General features: G+C 46.9%; 1 long non-coding RNA gene across 1 annotated transcript in view; it reads right to left on the bottom strand.

Annotated features, from left to right (window-relative positions):
• Positions 1-1,224: 1,224 nt before the first annotated feature.
• The window catches only part of LOC138515636 (uncharacterized), a 138,926-nt gene continuing 127,985 nt past the window's right edge, over positions 1,225-12,165 (bottom strand). The window contains exon 3 of the long non-coding RNA XR_011282127.1: positions 1,225-1,707. This is a non-coding gene — a long non-coding RNA (uncharacterized lncRNA). The remainder of the gene's footprint in view (positions 1,708-12,165) is intronic.

Raw genomic sequence — 12,165 nt, forward strand, 5'->3', positions numbered from 1 at the left:
GCACAGTCAACTACCTGGCAGAAGGATTGGGGGGGGGAATAAAGAAAAAAAAGCCAGTAAAAAGGGAGACGAAGGAACAGCTCAAGAGGCTAGATTTCTGTGGGGGGAAAACACACAGAAACAATGTTAAAAAAGAGCAGGAAAGGAGAAGGGGGATAATGCACAGAGGGCTGCAGGCCAGTAGGGAAAATGCATAGAAGAAATGACCAGTAACGTGTCAGTTGCAAAGGCCACGTGGCCCAATAAGTATCTAAGATAATTCTAGCTGCTCCTATATGGTCACATCCTTTTTATTCTGCTCTCAGAGCGACGGCAGGAAACAAATAGCAGAGGACAGATCTGACTTGAACAAAACCCCAAGGCATTTGATATTATATGTGTGGATCTAAAGGAATGTGTGTCCAATGGAAACAATATAAACATATCTGTATGTGTTTTATAACCTAAGGTCATTAATATGAAGGTCTCAAACAACAATCAGAGAGAGGATAACTGATTTTAAAGTGAAATAAGACATTATTCCTGAACATTCACCTCTTATACTCATCTCCTTACACCCTGATTCCTTGTATCCATGGAGTGTGTCTAATTCAAGTTGCCAATGGTTATATTACCATGACAAAAAACAAAAAAGATAAGGTACTCCCCTTTTGGTTCTCTCTTTCTTAAGAGCATGTCTGTGAGGAAACCCCATTCACTGTAACGGAAGTGATCTATAGCTAATAACAATCCCCAACAAACCTCAATCACTTTGGACTGAAGTCACAGACCTACTGTTTTTCAGCAAAAATTATAGCTCACCCTGACTTACGCTTTTTCTGCATCCAAAGAAAGCAAAACCGGCTGAGGTTGAGAAAAACTAGAAGTATGAATAAAATGGTCTTACAAATATTATTGCCTCTGTGCTGACACATAAAGAACCCTTCTTGAGCCACATTGATGAGGTTTCAAAGGAATGTCTTCAGCCTCGAGGCTAGTCGTTTCTGGGATTTTACCTTCCTTAGTGATCACTGAAAAACAGGCCTTGAGAAAATGGGTGATGGAATGTCCTTCAAGTTTGTGTTAAAATTATTTGTTTTAAAATTAGGGGCTAATATCACATGAAATATTTCATGAAATTGAACCGTAAAGCCATCTGGTTTGAGGAACCTTCCCAAGCTCATCTCCTTTATTGCAAGCATGACGTGTCTACGACAGGGGCTTTCAATATATCTACCGCCTCCATCGGTAATTAACGCACCCAAGTGATGTAGACATCATTTTATTAGCCCCAGAGAGTAATTATGTTGCTTTCATAAATTATTATTACATTCTGCAAATAATTCTACATTTTCCTAAATTATGGTGTAGTGTGTGTAACATTATATATTACAGCATGATAAAGGGCTACCATATAGTGGGCCAGTTGTGCCCTTGGCTATCACTATTAACGACTGTTTTTCTTTATTAATGACAGGTGACAGGTATATACATTATGTGGCATCATGTCCTGGTTGCTTGAAGAGACTGCACTGCGCTCCTTCTCAGGCATGTTTAAACTGTTTTCGACTGCCTGCGCGCTGACAAGGGTTCCATCTACTTTCGTATTGCCATTAAGTTCAGCCGGGTAGAAGCCTGCTAACCTGCACGTGAGAGTGAGCATCCATTCATCAATCTCCTCATTGGAGGCAGGAAATGGGGACTCTGACGGAACAGAATCCTGTTTACCTGTGAAAATACAAATAGTTAATTGTTAACTTGGTGGTTCTCGTGAAATACTAAATGTCAGAATTTCAAAATGGCACAACGTAGGAAACCTGGGAAGATGTGAAATAGGTAAACGCAATCCACTTGGCGGCACGTTAAGTGGAAACATAAAAGTGATGCGTAATGGTTTTACCCACCATCTGCAACTCGATCCCAGTAACGACTCGGAATTCACCCACAATTCTCCAATGTACTAAATCTCTCAAAACGTGGCTTTTTCAATATTACCGGACCATGGACTAATACCAATGGATGCACAGAAAGCAACTCACAGTACTGCGCTACTGTTAAAAGATGCACACCCAAATGCTGTCTACACAAACCTTGTACAGCGCTCCGCTGCTCTCAAGCTAGGTCTGCACTTATTGTGTGCGACCTTCACCTGTAATTTGTACCTTTGGATGAGATCGCTGATATCCTTGCGGAAGAAATCATACCTGGGATATCCCTGCCCTAACACCGCCAACCAGAAAATGCTATCATAAATATGCATATCAGACAGCTAAGATCCTTTTTCAACTGGTCATCCAAGATTGCAATAGCAGAGTTCAAAGTGACATTCCACCTTCCGTGACTTATGATAATGGTCCTAAAACAAGCCACATCAACTATATCCTAGTACATTTACCGGCTGGAAGTGTGTCCAGTCCATGGATGTAATCCTAAAAGTGGAAAGTGACAAAAGAGCTATCTGTTTTGTTTTAAGTGTGTCAAATAAAGATGATAACACCATGAAAACAAACTCCAGACCTAAGGGTCAGATACTCTGATGTACACTGAGCAGGAGAAGACCTAAATGGGAATAATGTAATCTCAATCCACTGTGTATTTGTTCGATTTGGTGATGAGTACATCCCAGCTTGTTCCCCTTGGTTGTTTGGCAAGTGTACTTACAAAACCAGTGAAAATCGTGGCTGCAAAACCAATAAAGAAGGATAGCTTGTTTGATAGTGTGTGCAGAGGGAAAAAGAGCATTGTTGTAAGCTTTAAAATCGAGTAATCACCAATGATCAACCCAAGATAAAAAGCCCCAGAAGGAACATGTTTAAGATGAAATAGAAAAAAGGTGCAGAAGTTGAGAAGAGGGATCCATTTGAATACGCATGAACTAAAGAAAAGAGGTTTATTTATTTCTCTAGATGGTACAAGCATGAAAGATTGCCAGGTGTTCGTAATACAGAAACCATTTTTGATCTTACAAATTATACTAGTGTTCCTGATCCTTTAGAATTAATCTTTTCAGAGATCCTTGCTGCGATCAAGAGCCACAGGTCTTTCCCAGAGCTCTACATGGAAGAGTAAATTGTTTTGTGCCCCTATTTTGTAATACTTGTTCATGCTTTACTTAAACTAGGGAGGGTTCCACCCCCATGGAATACTACAGAGCTAGTACCCATTCATAAAAAGGGGTTCTCTGATAACCAAGAAGACTACCACCCCATCGCCCTGCTGGCCGCAAGTGGAAGGATCTAGGGGAAAGTTATTTTATCTAGATTAGAGACTTGGATCCAAGTAGCTAACCCTATAAGTCACTTACATACTTGAGTATAATTGATCAGGTTTTTAGACTTACCTAGAATAAATACACTTCAGTCTGGGGTATCTCCCTCTATTTTATGTTTGTTGACTTGAAATCTGCATTTCATGCTATACCAATATTAGAACTTTGGAAAGCTCTGAAAATCTCTGAGAATATACTCTTTACTAGAGTATATTATTGAACTACATTATAATTGCACTGCTTCAGTCAGATTAGGAAATGGAATTGAATGTACAAACGCCTTTAAAATTGAAAATGGAATAAGAAAAAGCTGTATATTGGCACCCTTCCTGTTTAATTTCTTTTTTTGAGTAATTGATGAATTGCGGATTGCGTCCTCAGATATTCCAACATTGGGGGCGAAAGGGTGGCTCTGCAAATGTTTGCTGATAATGTTTTGAATTCCCGCACCTCAAGAAGGTTGAAGAATTTAAAAGTGCATTTCATATGCAAGTTTTATGTACTAGTAATGGGTTAACAATTAGCTGTAATAAAACAAAGTTTATTACTGTTTGAGTAAAAAAAAGCCAGATAGCAAACTGACTGATTGATGAAGTCAAAGGTAACAGGATTGAAGCAGTCTAATTTTTTGATTATATAGGTATGAGGCTTAGCTAGAATGATAAATGGGGAACCCATTGATAGCTAGTCTGCCCCTATATAGAAACAGAAGGGCAATCTTAGGTTTTTCAAATTCTCTCAGAAATAATCACCAAGCATCGGCCCTGGAAGTCTACAGAGCACAGGCTCTTGCCACCGCCCGATATGGTGCTGAATTTTGGGAGTTTTGTAGAACTAACAACCTGTCTTTCACTGGGAAAATATATTACACGGCCCACGGTAGTGGGCGTGTAGTTATGGTTAAGTTGCTAAACCCATAGGAAGAGCACTTTTTGGGTGGCTTATAACTTTGCTCCCCCTGGACGAATCCTCACCAAACTTTGCAAAAAAAGTATTAGTGAGGTTTGGTGCAGGGTGGGGGCAAAGTTATGAGAGGGATCCCAAAATTGATTTTTTTCCCCATAGAGTGAATGGGGAAAAAACGTTACTCATGGCTACAGCTCAAACCGCTAGACGGATTTGCACCAAATTTGCGGCGGAGCAGTGGCTTGGTCCCGCAAGCGTGCTTTTGTAAATTGTGGAAATCCATTCAGTATTTCTTTTTTAAATGATCAAAAAGTACATGTCAAAAAATGAGTGATATCTTGCCCGCTCCATGGACACATTTCCCTGTTTGCTCAGCGGACAAGACACTGATTGGCTAATCGGCTTGTGTCATGTCCACTAACATGCAACATTTTCGCTGATTGGCTGGAATGAAGCGTGAGGTACGTCGTATTGTTTTGATACGCCCGCCTTCTTGGATCCACGGACATCCGCAGACAGCGCGGCGACGGACGGGGAAAAATACAACTTTGGGGAGTGTGTTAGTGTGTAAGAGTGCTTGGGGAGGGTGGGGGAGTAAGAGATGGGTAAAATTATGTATTTGTTTAGGTGGCAGGCGCCCCTGATGTGTTTGTCATGTCCGCAGTCACTGCGGCTCATATGGCACAGTTAAAATGTTTGACTCTATGGGTGTGTTATGCTGCGGTGGTTGTGACCAGGGCGTAGAGTCTTGGGTGCATGGCCAAAGGCCGTAGGCCGGTGGTTGTTGCCAGGGCCTAGTGTCTTGGGTGCATGACCGAAGGCCGTAGGCCATAGCCCATGCACCCTAGTCTCTAGGCTCAGGCCACAACCACTGCAGCATAACACACCCATAGAATCAAACATCATCAAATATCCACAAATCTACAGTTTGTGTACTGTTTGCTGTATAGCTTGTATGTGAAGTTTTGCCTACGTCATGTAATTAAGATTGTAGAGCTTGGTAACAAGCACCGCAGTATAGCATATCCACGGAAGTAAACATTTTGGATTGTGGTGAATGGTTAGATGTTTGCTTCAATGGTTGTATTATGGAGCAGTATTTGTGAGTTCAATAATAATATACTTACTGTTTGATTTTTTGGATATATTTTTTTCATGACTTGGGTAACTGGAGCAGATATGCTTTTTCAATTTCTGTGATAAAAGAAAATATCATGTTAGTGCAGATAGTTTATAAAGAGTTATTGCATTGCAAAATAAACATTTCTGCATTATTTCTGCATTATTTCGACCCTCATATTTAGTAGTTTACAAACCAGTGTACTGTGCAATTTGCTCAGTTTCTGTGTTTGTTTCATAAATCATTGGGTCTATAGGAAAAAATCCATGTTGGATAAAAAAAAAAAACCTTTTTTGTTATGGTACAATACATTTCTTTCTTTGGTTTCAGTGTTTATTTGTTGTTTCTGGCTAATGTTCTATCTGTTTGCTTGTTGCAGATTGTTAGATACCTGTTAGATACCTGTTGGCATATTCTAACTGGTTATAGTTTTTTATTTATATTTTCAAGTTGCTCATCTATCTGTTGGGTTGTTGCAGATTTTTGCAGATTTTTGGGGCGGTTAGATACCTGTTGGCGTATTCTAACTGTTTATTTCTTCTTATATTTTACTGGTATTGATTTATCTGTTTGGTTGTTGCAGAATCTTGGGGCAGTTAGATATCTGATGGCGTATTCTAACTGTTTATTTCTTCTTATAATTTAGTGGTATTTATTTATCTGTTTGGTTGTTGCAGAATCTTGGGGCAGTTAGATATCTGTTGGCGTATTCTAACTGGTTATAGTTTTCTAATTGAAGTTTCATTAATGTTTATGCACAGATTAGTTATTACATTTTGATTTTAAGAATATTAAATACGCATTTATAAGATTTGCTGGTAATCTCTGCTTTAGAGTAATTGTACTATCATTACATTCAAGCCATCCACAGCTCTTTTTTTATATATGCAGTGTAGTGACCTGCAGTGGTAGTGGCTCCGGTGTGGTAGATTACACATATTGTTGTGAAGGTTTTCTTACCAAGTGATACTTAACCATGTGTGAATCCAGTCAGCTTACAGTTGTTTTTGGTACCATCTGCATTGTAAGGTAGAATAATTAGTATTACGTATTTACTATGTGTTTGTATTTGTGTGGTTGAGCAATTATCTGAATTACAGGTAGTACATAATCTGCCATAATTTGCATTTTGTACAAGTTGCTGAAACAGAACGGATTCACAGTTAGGTATGGATACATACACAAAGCGTTCATTGGGGATTTGTTCCTGTGCCACATTGTTGCAGAGAGTGCATGTATGTTTCCACATCTATGAAATCTGGAAGATTTACAGGGTAATTCATAGAATTTCGCAGAAAAGTGTCGCAGGCACGTGCGATAAAACCGATTTCCGCGCACAGCGTATTCATGGATTACATGCTCCCAAACCAGCCGTGGCGCAGAGTATCGCAGCGACCCTGCAGCAGCGCCAGTAACGCCCCCAAGAACGCCCTCGCGCAAGGAAAAGCCAGCAAAATCGCTAAATCATCGCAAAGGGCTGCGCTAACTCTGGACCAGTTTACAGGGCAGCCAAACAAGGAACGCAAAGCGGGTAACGTGCATATCAGGGGTACACGTGAAGTCATACACGCGATTAGCCAGGGTACGTGTATTACAGGGGCACGCGGGAAGTTTAACACGCGATTGGCCAGGGTACGTGTATTACAGGGGTACGCGGGAAGTTTAACACGCGATTAGCCAGGGTAAGTGTATTACAGGGGTACACATGAAGTCATACACGCGATTAGCCAGGGTACGTGTATTACATGGGTACGCGGGAAGTTTAACACGCGATTGGCCAGGGTACGTGTATTACAGGGGTACGCGGGAAGTTTAACACGCGATTAGCCAGGGTAAGTGTATTACAGGGGCACGCGGGAAGTTTAACACGCGATTGGCCAGGGTACGTGTATTACAGGGGTACGCGGGAAGTTTAACACGCGATTGGCCAGGGTACGTGTATTCCAGGGGTACGCGGGAAGTTATACACGCGATTAGCCAGGGTACGTGTATTACAGGGGTACGCGGGAAGTTTAACACGCGATTGGCCAGGGTACGTGTATTACAGGGGTACGCGGGAAGTTCAACACGCGATTGGCCAGGGTACGTGTATTACAGGGGTACGCGGGAAGTTTAACACGCGATTGGCCAGGGTACGTGTATTACAGGGGTACGCGGGAAGTTTAACACGCGATTGGCCAGGGTACGTGTATTACAGGGGTACGCGGGAAGTTATACACGCGATTAGCCAGGGTACGTGTATTACAGGGGTACGCTGGAAGTTTAACACGCGATTGGCCAGGGTACGTGTATTACAGGGGTACGCTGGAAGTTTAACACGCGATTGGCCAGGGTACGTGTATTACAGGGGTACGCGGGAAGTTTAACACGCGATTAGCCAGGGTAAGTGTATTCCAGGGGTACGCGGGAAGTTCAACACGCGATTAGCCAGGGTAAGTGTATTACAGGGGTACGCGGGAAGTTCAACACGCGATTAGCCAGGGTACGTGTATTACAGGGGTACGCGGGAAGTTTAACACACGATTGGCCAGGGTACGTGTATTACAGGGGTACGCGGGAAGTTTAACACGCGATTGGCCAGGGTACGTGTATTACAGGGGTACGCGGGAAGTAATACACGCGATTAGCCAGGGTACGTGTATTACAGGGGTGCGTGGGAATCATCACACGCGATTAGGCTGGGTGGGTCCTCACAGGTGTTCCCTGTACACCCTCCACGGCCCCTGCAGGCAGCCTACAAAACAGGGGACTACCCTGCACACCTGCTCATGTCCCCCTGCACCCCCACCCCCCCAGCAGTGCAGGGGCAGCCTCCACCAGGCCCCCACTCATGTCTCCCACCACCCCCACCCTCCCGCCACTAGGGGCAGCCTCCACCAGGCCCCCACCCATGTCTCCCACCACCCCCCGCCACCAGGGGCACTCTCCACCAAGCCCCCACCCATGTCTCCCACCACCCCCACCAGTGCAGGGGCACCCTCCACCAGGCCCCCACCCATGTCTCCCAACACCCCCACCCACCAGCACTGTGGGGCACGTGGCCAGCAGGCAGTCAGGCAGCAGCAGATGGCAGGTGGGAGCGTGCTCAGGGCTCTGGGGGGCAGTAATTTCGCCTCCTGGCCAGGAGCGTGGTCTCTCGTGTGTGAACGCGTGGACAGCCTGATAGGTAGTGAAATCCCACACGTCAGCAAAGGCCCTTAGCGCGTAAACCCGTCAACAGCATATGCGCGCCTATAGTCACCTGCACGTGCAGGAAATTGTTGCGTGACACGTCCCAGTGTCAAAGCGTGTGATTGGTGAAAATGGATGTACACCTAGAAGTGACAAAGCGTGTGATTGGTGAAAATGGATCTACACGCAGGAGTGACAAAGCGTGTGATTGGTGAACGTACACGCCGCGTAAGTGACGCTGTACGTGTTGGCCTGTATATAAGGTACATGTAGAACACCATTTCCTTGTACGTGCTTTTCGTGGAGAGCGAGTGGGTGAAATCTGTACTTCTTGTCGTTTCACACGCGATTTACTTCACGGCGTTTCCAGTTCGTATTCCCTGTTACCTCTGACAGCTTTTTCTCTTTTTTCTCTTTTACTGGTTTACCTGGGCCTGTTCCCTCAAACAGTGTCCCCTTCTACTGTTGTCCTGTCTTCTCAGACAGCGTACACATCTTCTTTTGGCGGGGGTTTAGCCAGCCAAACGCGCTCATTCTTCACGCTCTTTTACCTGGCAGACGGTGAGTCACGCACGTATCCAACTTCTGTGCTTGCCCCGTGTGTTGCCTACCCCTTCAGAGGTCATTCTAGGCTGCGTGTGACACGCATACGTTCATTCTTGTGTTACTGGGTGCCACAGCGTAGTGCAGGTTTTTCTTTCTGCACACGTGGTCTAGGAGGGGTTGCGTGCACGTCATCTCCCTTTTTTGGGCCTCCTGTGCGTTGCGTGACCCGTCATCTTTCCCCAGGGGTTACAATCAGCCGTGCTAGAGCACTAGGGTACAATTACCATCTGGTACCCAACCCCTTTGACCCCCAATTGCCCAGGACAATTGTCTACAGCCACTCCCATACGCACATTAATATCAGTGCCATGGCTGGGAGGCGAGGATTCCGTAAGGGTGGCAAAGGTGGAAGAGCCACAAGTGGTGGCCGTGGTGGATCCGGTAGGGGACGTGGTCGTAACTTGCAGGGTGAGCCTGTCCCCCCATGTGTGGAGGACCAGTCAAGGGCACCCATCATCCCCCCCCTCCCCCCCTCCCGTTGAGGCTGAAGTGGCTGACACCATCCATGCTCAGCCCTTGTTGGACCAGCCCATTGTGGCACCAGACCTGGCTGACTCCATGGCTGACTTCCAGGTCAGCAGGGCTACGACACGTGTGCTGGTGCACGTTGATGCCATCATGCCACGTGGATCTGGGGCAGCAAGGTCATCTGCTGCACCAAGGAGGCAGGGCGGAGTGGCTGCAGGGGCAGCTGCGGCTCCATCCACCCCAGCCCTCACACACCCAGCCAGGACAGTGTCGGTCCTAGTCCATGCTGCTGACATTCCCCCTGACACCATCACACTCGAGCCAATGCCTGCACCAACTCCCATGCTGAGTGTGCAATCCCACACTCCTGATACAGAGTCCACCAGGGCTCCTGCCCCTAGTGTCCAGAGCGGCGCAGGACACTCAGGATCACCACCACCTTCCAAGCGGAAGAGGAAGAGTGCTCGTCCGGCACAGGCTGATGCCCCAGACACGGCTACACAGTCCGGCCCGTCCAGGAAGCCCAGCTTCACGGATGACGAACTGAATGCACTTGTCGAGTATGTGTCCGGACATGACAACGAGATGGTCATTGTTGCAGGATCCAAGACCACACCTGCACAACGCCAGGCACACTGGCAGACCGTTGCGGACATCGTAAGTGCCCTTGGAATCGTGAGGCGCACAGCCAATGATTGCTATAAGCGCTGGAATGACCTAAAGCGCAGGGCAAAGAGTAAGCTGGCCTCAAGTCATGCCGCAACTCTAGTGACTGGAGGTGGGTCTCCAGTAGTAGACATGGAACTCACTCCACATGAGTCAGTCGCTGGGACCTACGTCACGGAGGAACAGATCCAAGGCGTGGGAGATCTGGCTGATTACGAGGCATTGTCCGGTGAGTGCACATGCATGTGTGTGTCATACATGTGCATGGTGTGTGTGTGAGGGCTTCTGTTTGGGTGCCAGGAGAGAGTGTGTGCGCCTCAGTCGTATGGGTCAGCCATGTGCTTCATGCAATACTTCCTGCGCAGCTGCATTTGGCCATAGCAGTATCCCTTCTGCCAACAGTAGACATCTAGCACAACTGCACGCCAGTTGCCCTTGAAGTGTCACCTTGACACAACAGATTTGCTTATTTTTCACTGTTCATTCAGTCAGTTTGTTTGCATTCCACCACTTTCACTAGGCATGTCGCTGTCCACTAGTCACATGTCTGACATGGGTATGGTAAAGGGGAGTGACTTTGTTACCTGGACATCATTTGTACACACATGTCCCTGTGCAATTTGACCATTACAGACTGGCAGCTCCAGGTGAAAAATCTGACCTGTTAGAATCAGAAAAGCTATTACATGCGGGAACTGGACTGAATGAATAGGTGCTGCCCTCCTCTCCATCTTCACTCAATAGCAATGGTACATGCCATCTGTGTGATGGCATGTGTGTTTCACCTGCCAATCACAGGCCAATGTGTGATGCCACTGCCAGGCAGCATGCAGAAAATTTGTTCATCTTCCATCTTGGTGTCATCAGTGTGTGCCGTTTACCTGCACTTCATACGCAGTGAGGGTGCATGCATGGGAGGGTTTTAGTCATGTGGGACATGTCAATCAAGTACTGGTTCTCTTGCTTCTCAGCCCTCAATGTGTGCCATGGTGCTAATGCCTGTTTCCATTACTTTGTTTTCATGACTTTGCAGGGGAAGACGCACCTGATACTGCTGGGGTTGTGGAGATGGTGCAGACCCAGGAGGTGTCCCAGGGCCGACCAACCACCAGTGAGGGACGTGGTGTGGTGGTGGGGGAGAACCCACAAGTGCTGCAGGTCGTGCTCTCAAGGGGTGTCTCTGGCTGCACCTCCCCCGAGCTGTACTCAGGTGTTGATTCGGATGAGACCTACGTGCCGTCGCTGGTGAGTGTTCCAGGGAGGGATTCTGTTCTGTCTCACCCACCTGCACCAGGGTCAGTACCCTCCATGGGGATGTCAGTGTTGGCAGCTACGCCTTCGGTGGTTACGGATGCAGGGTCACACTCCGCGACATCTGATCCTGTTCCTGGGCCAGCAGATCAGAGGGGGAATGCAGTCCTGCAGCCTCAGGCAGTGCCGGCACAGCAAGGCGCAGTTCGCCTTGCCCCAGACAGGTGTGGTGCCCGCCGACGTGGTGGCCGTACGCCACCTGGCAATACCGCATGGGAGCAATCCATTTACGGTATGGCTACCCAACAGGCTGCATCATCCGAGATGATGGCTCAGGCCATGGATAGGGTGGCCACTTCCATTGTCCCCCCAGAAAGGCTGATGGAGCGACTAGAGCAGGCAACTGACTCCATCTGCCAGTCACACAGGGAGGACATGTTGGGGTCCAACAGGGACAGGCGGGCGGCACTGGCGACTCTGCAGGAGGCCATCTCCATTGAGTCCCAGGGCCACAGGGAAGCCCTGAGGCAGGAGCTCCTACACCTCAGGACGACTCTTGTTGAGCTTGAGGCTTCAACACACCAAAGGACAGAACAGCAGCTGGAGCGTCTCACCCGTACGCTCTCAGCTGAGATGCAGGCAACGAGGGCGGAGGTCCGGGCATCCCGTGAGTTGTTGCATGGGGACCTCCGCACACTCATCCTCCAGAACCAGACCTACCACACCCGCA

This window comes from Ambystoma mexicanum, chromosome 6q, assembly GCF_040938575.1.
Source record: "Ambystoma mexicanum isolate Mex_15411 chromosome 6q, UKY_AmexF1_1, whole genome shotgun sequence".
NCBI classification, from domain to species: domain Eukaryota; kingdom Metazoa; phylum Chordata; class Amphibia; order Caudata; family Ambystomatidae; genus Ambystoma; species Ambystoma mexicanum.